The sequence below is a fragment of the Hyalella azteca genome, unplaced genomic scaffold, assembly GCF_000764305.2.
Source record: "Hyalella azteca isolate HAZT.00-mixed unplaced genomic scaffold, Hazt_2.0.2 contig12164, whole genome shotgun sequence".
NCBI classification, from domain to species: Eukaryota; Metazoa; Arthropoda; class Malacostraca; order Amphipoda; family Hyalellidae; genus Hyalella; species Hyalella azteca.
This window is the reverse complement of record NW_025942128.1, coordinates 602,270-612,266: the sequence shown is the minus strand read 5'-3', so window position 1 is coordinate 612,266 and position 9,997 is coordinate 602,270.

The window sequence follows — 9,997 nt, the reverse complement described above, 5'->3', positions numbered from 1 at the left end:
TCCCTCTCTTTTTCTCTCCCTCTTTCTTTCTCTCCCTCTTTCTTTCTCTCCCTCTCTTTTTCTCTCCCTCTTTACTTCTTCCAACTTCTCCCTTTCTTCTTTCTTCTCTCTACTTATCTTTTCTTTTGCTACCTCTCTATCATTCTTTTTAAATTCCTCAGTCGCTGGTTTTTTTTCGTCACCCTCTTTTATTTCTATGTCACTCAATCGTTCTCTTATACTTTTTCTCATACCTCTCTCTTTCTCTCAGTCTTTCTCTCTCTCTATCTCGTTCATTCACTCTCTCAAGCCTATTTTCAAGCCCGTTTGCGTGTGTGGAAAATTACTGCTTAATTGTTCCTGTATCTGCACATCTCAAAATTTTCCAGATTAAATAGAAATTGTTGATTGATTTTTTATATTTCTTTCTTTTACCTTGAGCGCCGTCTTTCACATCCACAGTCGTTCTTTAGCTAGCGTAATTTATTTATTCTTGCATTGCCCTCAGCACTTCCAAAGATTCATTTATAATCTTAATATTCCATTACTCTTAGCATGTCCAATCATTAAAATATAATCTTATTATTGGCTGAAAAAGAGAATACAAGAACAAAATTACGAACATCACTTATCAAATCAAGAGAGATGGTTTGGTTTAAAAAAAAAATAAAATATTACTTGATAATATTTTTAAACCAAATATTGCATGGTAATCAAGCTTCGTGGTTCAGTGATGCGGTATGTTGCAATAAGTAATACGCTTTTTATAGCAGGTGGAAAATCAGGAATTTATATTTCATCTTTTACTACACAACATCGAAGTTTATTATATCGTGTAAGTTTAGTCAAGATGTGAGTAGAACTCTAGAATATGTGAACAACTTTGAACTCTGCGATTAAGATAAGACTTTCCACTCACTCACGACTTTTTTAAGATAAGACTTTCCACTCATTCACAATGTCCATGTCAATATGTACTATTGTTTAGAACTGATTAACCATGCAACAATAATAAAAAATATAACTCAGTGCTCACTGCAGTGAGTGACAGAGAGCGCATTTTCTCGTCGACGAAAACTTGAGGTCATGGACAGACGGACAGACGGACAGACAGACGGACATGGCGAGCACAATAGTGCATTTTTTCCATAAATGAGAAAATGCGCTAAAAAGATAACTGCAGTTATCCAAATGCTTCCTCAAATGAGCCTTTAACCAAGTTTCTGTACGCGCTTGCATCAATTTACATGTAATAATATTTTGCTGAACACTTATTCCTTCAAAGTTGCTGAAGCGTCCGTCTGGCTCGCCGATTCAATTTATTGACATAAAACTTGATTTAACAGCTTTTCAAATATTTATGCCGAACATTGACAGAAACTTTGTTTAAACTTTGAAAAGTTTCGTAAGAAGGATGTGTCTGCCTTAAAATCGAAGGCTGGAATTTTTGTATCCAGAAAAATTTTCTCTGCACTCAGGACTTTCTAGTTGGTGGTTTAGAAAAGTTCGACTTTTTCCTGTCCCGATAAAAACTTAGTAGTTTCGTTATAGCAAGTAATTAAAGTAAATAGACACGTGCAAACAATTTACCGATAAATATCACCTAAGGCATTATATAAAAAATGTTATGAGACGTTTTGCTCTGCTTGTTTTAAAAGGATGCTCTGTTTCAAAGAGAAAGCCTTCTTTTACCGGTGCAATAACAATAGCCGTATTGCGGTGACGATGCATTGACGTAATTTTATACGAGATTATTACGAAAACCAAAAAACATCTGCTCAGTGTCATCAATCAATAACTACAAAGTCGCAATTATATAAGGCAAATCAAAAGTGCAGCAAATATAACGGTACAGCCATTAACAACAACCACGGATGTACATTGTAAAGAAAAAAAAGTTGCAATGCACATCAGCCATTCCCAATATAAATAACAATTGGCACGAGCAAAAATTTTCAAGGGAGCAATAATCTTTTTAAATTGATAAAAGTTCATGCAAGTTTTCATCTCAAACGACGTTTTATTCAAGGCACTGCAAAAATGAACGAAATCGCGATGTGAATAAAAAATTCGGCTCTGGCGGATGAAAGAGTCCCTCATCTAGTTTTATTCGCGACTGTTCATGAAACGAACTAAATTGCCAATTGCCGGCAAATTAAATATTATGATTTAACGTAATGAGCGGCAATTGTGTCTCCCTGAAATAATGGAAATTACCAGTCGACCAAGGACCAAAGCTCGACGGCATGACGAAGCACCGACGCATCGCAGTCGTCTGACGCAATTTCAACGCACTCCTTCAAAGGCCTAGAGGGGAGGAGTGGTCTAGGATTTATTCTCGCCCCGCCTGCAGCTTCTCTCTTCTCTCCGCCCAACTTCACCGCCCTCGTGGCCTTAAGAAATTACCGGGCCTTCTATTGAGGCCTCAACTGACCGCTGTCGCTCAAAAGATCTTATCTTTAAAGAGCGCAAGTGACCGTAGCATAATGCCGGAGGAGGAACCCGCTGTTGGCTTCCGACTGTTGCATTCACCTGCTTACCATTTTAAAAGTTTGCATTTGCCTGCTGCATTCACATGTATACCATTTTAAAAGTTTGCATTTGCCTGCTGCATTCACATGCATACCATTTTAAAAGTTTGCATTTGCCTGCTGCATTCACATGTATACCATTTTAAAAGTTTGCATTTGCCTGCTGCATTCACATGTATACCATTTTAAAAGTTTGCATTTGCCTGCTGCATTCACATCTATACCATTTAAAAGTTTGCATTTGCCTGCTGCATTCACATGTATACCATTTAAAAGTTTGCATTTGCCTGCTGCATTCACAATTATACCATTTTAAAGGCTTGCATGTTTTTATTTATTTCTCTGTTTATAATGAACTTATTAACTGCAACATTCGCCTATGAATAATTTTAAATTTAAAGACTTAATTGTACCTCATGTGGCTTCTGTTAATATTATCAGGTTTTTAGATGAAACATTCAGTAATTTACATACCATTAAATTTTTGCTCTTACAGCTCATGTGTCTTAATTATAATAATTTATTTTAATGAATTTCATTTTGTTTAACTGCGATCTATACCTGTTGGTTGTTCAGCATCCTTTACCCGTGGTTGACGATCGAAATAGAAAAGAATAAAAAATTAGAGTCGAAAATCCTGTCAATAAGGAAAAAACAATTGGGTTGGGGCTTGGACTACGAATTCTTTAAGTAGTTTATGCGTGTGTTTTTCGTTATTTCGAGTAAGCGAGTAGAAACTACAATATGAAAAAATTATGCTATTTATTTTTGTTGTACCATGAATTAGATGCAAATAATGGTTCCCTGAACTAACATTGTTCTTGAACTAACATTGTTATAAACTAATATAGTTGAACTAACATTGTTATGAACTAATATAGGCGGGTGTGATCGAGCGACTGAGCATTATAATTCATTGAATATTACATATAGAAATGAAACTGCACGGAAAACAAAATTTAAATATTGAATATGGAGCGGAAGCGAGAGGATACTTAGTTACTGTAACATAAACTCCATTGTTTTGAGATCTGCCTGGTTGAGGTATGCTTCTAACAAAACTAAAACTTTAGTATTACCGGGTAAAAATTTTATTAAACTGGATAGATATCATCAGTATCATTTTATTAAATTGTTTAACGGAATAATAGTCCATTTATTAAGTTTATATGACAGTCTTTTAGTTTGAATAATTCGCTGTTGTATCAAAATTACGCTTCCATGTTCAATATTACGCACTTGTACACATATCAATGACTGAGGTAAATATTTAATGTATTTCACAAATCAGACACGAAACGATCGACTGGTGTAACATCACTGTAGCCTACGATAACACACCAGCTAATATACACCTCCAGTCTGCAGTAATACACGAATGTATGAGCGTATAGATCACATACTGTATGATACGCCTCGTCGCCACTGTTCCACGTATAGAACGTGTCACACAGTTGCACTACAAATAACGGTGCAGAGACGTAACAAATAACGGTACTGAGACGTAACAAATAACGGTGCAGAGACGTAACAAATAATGGTGCAGAGACGTAACAAATAACGGTGCAGAGACGTAACATATAACGGTGCAGAGACGTAACAAATAACGGTGCTGCCGTATTCTCATGCAGGCAGGATACGGATTACTTCACATGGGAATGTTTCTGTGAGGCTGTACAGGATGGGTCGAGTGGCGTAGCGGTTCCCTGCAAATCACGGGAAACTCGGAGACAAAAAGAATGTCTTTGTCATTGGTTATCTGCAGGATATTCATAGACTCCATGCATCCTTTTGTCTTGGAGGAAGCTTGATGAATAGCAATGCTAGAATTTGGGAATTTCAACTGAATCAGTGTTTTATGAATACTGAACATAGATAATCATCGTGTTACCATTTATAAATTATAACTCTATTATTGGCGTTCAAACGTCGGTCATTCAGCAAACCCCGATTTATGCCTATCAAGGTACTTATATTAATTTTGGCTTAAGAAAAATAAATATATATGGCCTGATGCGTGAAATGAATATTCTTCAATACTCAAAAATATTCTTCAAATGAAAATTGATCAAGAAATTTGGAACATCTCTCAAAAAAAGACTCCTCACAAGATCTGACGTTTTTGTAAACAACAATTCGTTTTTAGGTTAATTAATTTAATTTTGTTTTAAACTTTATTTCAAATTAGGTTTAATTACCATGCACTCATTCTCGTATTAAAAAAAATCGTAACATTATCTTGCGTGAGAAAATTAGGCCAAAAGCCTACTCACTTATAGTTGAATATGAATGAATGGAACGGCTAAATTACTCGGAAAGCTAGCTGTTAGCAGGTGCGAGAGGCAATAAATATTAAGTTATAACTGTCAGAAAAGTTAATTTGCCACCTCCAGCTCGCTCGACTCCTGATTTTAATGTATACCAATTTGAACTCTTGACGGAATTGATGATATATTTAAATGAGATCATTCTCGTGTGATTGTCTTGAACTTGAATTGATCGCATGAGGCTAAGAATAGAGAAACGTTATTAAAATCATCGTAGCTTACTGCTAGAATGTCAGAAAATTTGTTATTAAGAAAAGTTCGAAATATTGAGGGCAAATTTTACTTCTCGTCATTATTGGCTGTTAAATAAGCATATAAATTCTATTTACCGCATGAGATTTATTCTTATATCTCAAGGCGTCATTAGACACCAATTAAAACCAGCATCTTATCATCCTTTTACTCATTGTTTTGATGACGCAATTATTGAATTAGCCACATCATTAAGCCGACTTGCTGACACACCTTTCCGTAAGTGTGTCGCGTCCGTCAACCGTATATCGGTATAGGTTATAATTCCACTGTGAAGTATGTCACGCGCGTCAATCTTACTCCTATTACCTAACTAATAATCATGACACTTGTTGCTAGGGGAGAATTTCTATCCGTGACAATTATTTCATCTCCATTGCATTGTATGTGCAAAGTATCGTCCGTTATTGGAGCATGCAATTCGCCAGAGCCGTTATTCTATTATTTATATCAACTGAGTTTCAAGAGCCTCATTTAAAGTCCACGCCTAACAGCTTCCGGTTCCCGTACGTAATTTCGTGCACACACAGCAGCAGAGCACGTAATTTCGTGCACACCCAGTGGCAGAGAACGCAATTTCGTGCACACCCAGTGGCAGATCACGCAATTTCGTGCACACCCAGTGGCCGAGAACGTAATTTCCTGCACACCCAGTGGCAGATCACGTAACTTCGTGCACACCCATTGGCAGGTCACGCAATTTCGTGCACACCCAGCAGGAAAGTATGCAATTTCGTGCAAACCCAGTGGCAGAGCACGCAATTTCGTGCACACCCAGTGGCCGAGAACGTAATTTCATGCACACCTAGTAGCAGAGCACGCAATTTCGTGCACACCCAGAGGCAGAGCACGTAATTTCGTGCACACCCAGCTGCAGACCACGTAATTTCGTGCACACCCAGCAGGAAAGTACGTAATTTCGTGCATGAGCAGCCCCAGCGTTAGTGTACGGATTCGGAAGCGGGCGCACAGGATGTATGAATGTTAGCGGAACTCCAGCTCGCTGCGCCGGGCGGGGCTGCTTTACTACAGGGTGCGGCGTGGGAACTTACTCTTTTAAAAAAATCACAAAGTAAAAAGTATTAAAGATAGCGTTTTAATTCTTTCTTTTTTACAAAGTTAGGACTAATGGCCGCCACGTGGCGCGCAATTCAAATAAGTAAGTTCCCGCGCCGCACCCTGTATATACCTCGCAATACGCGCTCCAGCCAACGAAAAACTCCGAGATCTTGCGGCAATAGATTCTCATTGCGACTCTTTGGAAATTTTAATGTGGAAAAACTTTCGTATTGTTCGGCTAGAGATTCTCATTGTGACTTTGAAAATTTTAATGTGCAAAAACTTCCGTTGTATTCAACTTTATATTCTCATTGTGACACTTTCGTATTGTTCGACTTGAGATTCTCATTGTGACTCTTTGGAAATTTTAATGTAAAAACACTTTCGTATCATTCGACTTGAGATTCTCATTGTGACTTTTAGGAAATTTTAATGTGAAAACACTTTTATATCATTCGGCTCGAGATTCTTATATCGTATCGTATCGTATCGAAATATCGTATGACTCTTTGGAAATGTTAATGAGAAAACACTTTGGCATTATTCGACCTGATATTCTCATTGTGACACTTTCATATTATTTGGCTCGAAATTCTCATTGTGACTCTTTGGAAATGTTAATGTGAAAACGCTGTCGTATTAATCTGCTCGAGATTCTCATTGTGACTTTTTGGAAATTTTAATGTGAAAAACTTTCGTATTGTTTCACTTGAGATTCTCATTGTGACTCTTTCTAAATTTTAATGTGAAAAACTTTCGTATTGTTTCACTTGAGATTCTCATTGTGACTCTTTGGTAATATTGATTTGAAAATTCTCTGTACATAGTAAGGTGATTGATATATAAAAATTTACATGCTCTGCACGGTGGTATCACCATCAGTAAACAAGACAACTTTCCATGTCGCCCTTACGTGGGAGCGAAAAGATTTATTTTTGTGCGCAACGCTGCTTTTTTGACATTCTTTAGAAATTTTTATAGAAAAGTTTTTTGGAATTATTCGCGTCGTGTTTCCCTCCGCAACTGTAACTCCAAGGGGAAATAAAAAAAGCGAAAAGAATTAATTTAGTTGATATTCATTTATTTTTTCTTCAATTTATGTTTTTCTCTATAATATCAGGAATATTCAACAATGCAACAGCCAAAAGAAGAAAGCAGTTGTTTCAACAGAGAGCCTTCCGTGTCAGTAGCTGTTAAGAGGGTAGTTACTGGTCGGGTGTCTGTACGCGATTCGATAACGATGAATAATTCATAATATAGAGCGTGCAATCCTAGCATGTGCTCCGGCAGTCTGTGATATTTGTTGGTACTTGGTAACACGTGACTTATTGATACCTGGTAATCACACATCCAGTGGCCACAAAAGCCTGCACAAATTGCCAATAGTAATGAGCGCACACTGATTTGAGATAATTATTATTAATCCACATACATGCGATTTCTCGTCTGTTTAATTTAATCCAATACATCTGCCAGAATTCTGTCGTGGCTCTAAAGGCAGCGAATATCCTGTAAAATGAAAATTTTTGTGCAAAAATTTCTACAGATTTTAAGAGTTTTAGATTGGGGAAACATTGAGGTTTACCCTAGATGCTGTGATAGATGATAAACCTAAATTAAATAATTGCCTATACCTGCTTAACAATAAGATCGTTAATAGAAAATATATTTATTTAGAATACAGATATTTACGCAACAATTAATTAAAACCTCGTCGACTTTATCGGAGCAAGGCAGAGAAAAAAAATTTAGCCGAAATAATAAATAATTTAATTAATTATGCATTTTCCGGGTTACTTTATTCATGAATACAACGGCTAACATCGGTCGTCTCGTTAAGAGCATAACTCACACTGGAACAAGATATATTAACTAGAATCTAAACCGTGACATTAATTGTCTTCATAGGCGATATAGCATTGAGTCCACGCACACATTTGATCACATCTCGACAGCACGCACGAAACGATTAGTGTCATCACGCAGCACGAAATGATTGGAATTATCACGCAGCACGAAATGATTGGAATTATCATGCAGCGTCGGGGGGAAAGTGCGTGGAGAGATTCGTGACTCGCCCCTGCGTGACGCTGGCGACACACTCAGCGACTCGAGCTGAAAGTTTTAATTGCAGCGTACGCTGGATGAGCTGGTGTACGCTGGATGAGCTGGCATACGCTGGATGAGCTGGCGTACGCTGGATGAGCTGGCGTACGCTGGATGAGCTGGNCACTAAACTTTCAGGCGCCATGAGTCACTAAACTTTCAGGCGCCATGAGTCACTAAACTTTCAGGCGCCATGAGTCACTAAACTTTCAGGCGCCATGAGTCACTAAACTTTCAGGCGCCATGAGTCACTAAACTTTCAGGCGCCATGAGTCACTAAACTTTCAGGCGCCATGAGTCACTAAACTTTCAGGCGCCATGAGTCACTAAACTTTCAGGCGCCATGAGTCACTAAACTTTCAGGCGCCATGAGTCACTAAACTTTCAGGCGCCATGAGTCACTAAACTTTCAGGCGCCATGAGTCACTAAACTTTCAGGCGCCATGAGTCACTAAACTTTCAGGCGCCATGAGTCACTAAACTTTCAGGCGCCATGAGTCACTAAACTTTCAGGCGCCATGAGTCACTAAACTTTCAGGCGCCATGAGTCACTAAACTTTCAGGCGCCATGAGTCACTAAACTTTCAGGCGCCATGAGTCACTAAACTTTCAGGCGCCATGAGTCACTAAACTTTCAGGCGCCATGAGTCACTAAACTTTCAGGCGCCATGAGTCACTAAACTTTCAGGCGCATAACTTGAATGGATGTAATTAGGAACAATTATGGGGCATAACTGAAAAAAATTGCTTATACCCTTCAATTTTGGGAGACATACTCCTGACCTGAGGACGTGTAATGAGGGGTGAAGGGGAGTGATGGGAGGCGATGAAGGGTGATGAAGGGTGATGAAGGGTGTTGCGGGGTGATGACGGGTGATAATTGAAGGGGTTGAAAGGTATGAGGCAATGGGTAGGAGGTGATGGGAGAAGAGGGAATTGGAACATGCGAGAGGGGAGAAGGGAAGAGTGTAGGGTGAGGCAAATAATTTTCAAAATGTGTGTTTAACTGGGGGGGTTGTGGGTTGGAATGTCGAGGATGGGGAGACAGGGGAGGGGGTTTAGTCTCTTAGTGAGGGGGTGGTTGAGCCAGTAGTGAGGGTCGAGAGAAGGAGGGGACTGGAGGAGGTCATCACTCCCAGCTCTCTCCCTCCCATCCCCTCCGCATCGCTCCCAGCTCTCTCCCTCCCATCTCCTCCGCATCACTCCCAGCTCTCTCCCTCCCTAGGGGAGGCGTAGTGAGGGTCGAGAGAGGGAGGGTAGGGGAGGCGTAGTGAGGGTCGAGAAAGGGAGGAGACTGGAAGAGGCGTAGTGAGGGTCGAGAGAGGGAGAGTGGGGGAGGCGTAGTGAGGGTCGAGAGAGGGAGGGTAGGGGAGGTGTAGTGAGGGTTGAGAGAGGGAAGGGAGGGAGGTGTAGTGAGGGCTGAGAGAGGGAGGGTAGGGGAGGTGTAGTGAGGGTCGAGAGAGGGAGGGTAGGGGAGGTGTGGTGAGGGTCGAGAAGGGAGGGTAAGGGAGGCGTAGTGAGGGCTGAGAGAGGGAGGGTGGGGGAGGCATAGTGAGGGTCGAGAAAGGGAGGGTAGGGGAGGTGTAGTGAGGGCTGAGAGAGGGAGGGGACAGAAGAGGGGAGGGGTTCACAGCATAGGTGAGCGCCTGTGGTCCCCCGGCCGCCCAGGTGAGGAAAGTTATTCAGTCGCGCGCCGGGCGCCGTCGTGGGTGGACGTGCGTGTCTTTTTCAGCCACTCTGTGT